The sequence below is a fragment of the Centrocercus urophasianus genome, unplaced genomic scaffold (genome assembly GCF_019232065.1).
Source record: "Centrocercus urophasianus isolate 14NV4802_14NV808 unplaced genomic scaffold, USGS_Curo_1.0 seq_24, whole genome shotgun sequence".
Taxonomy (NCBI): Eukaryota; Metazoa; Chordata; class Aves; order Galliformes; family Phasianidae; genus Centrocercus; species Centrocercus urophasianus.
This window is the reverse complement of record NW_024884800.1, coordinates 12,023,465-12,023,731: the sequence shown is the minus strand read 5'-3', so window position 1 is coordinate 12,023,731 and position 267 is coordinate 12,023,465.

Sequence of the window (267 nt, the reverse complement as noted above, 5' to 3'; positions counted from 1 at the left end):
AGGGAAGGGAAGGGAAGGGAAGGGAAGGGAAGGGAAGGGAAGGGAAAGAAAAGAAAGGGAAAGAAAAGAAAGGAAAAGAAAGGAAAGGAAAAGAAAAGAAAAGAAAAGAAAAGAAAAGAAAAGAAAAGAAAAGAAAAGAAAAGAAAAGAAAAGAAAAGAAAAGAAAAGAAAAGAAAAGAAAAGAAAAGAAAAGAAAAGAAAAGAAAAAAGAAAAGAAAAGAAGAGAAAAGAAGAGAAAAGAAGAGAAAAGAAGAGAAAAGAAAAGAA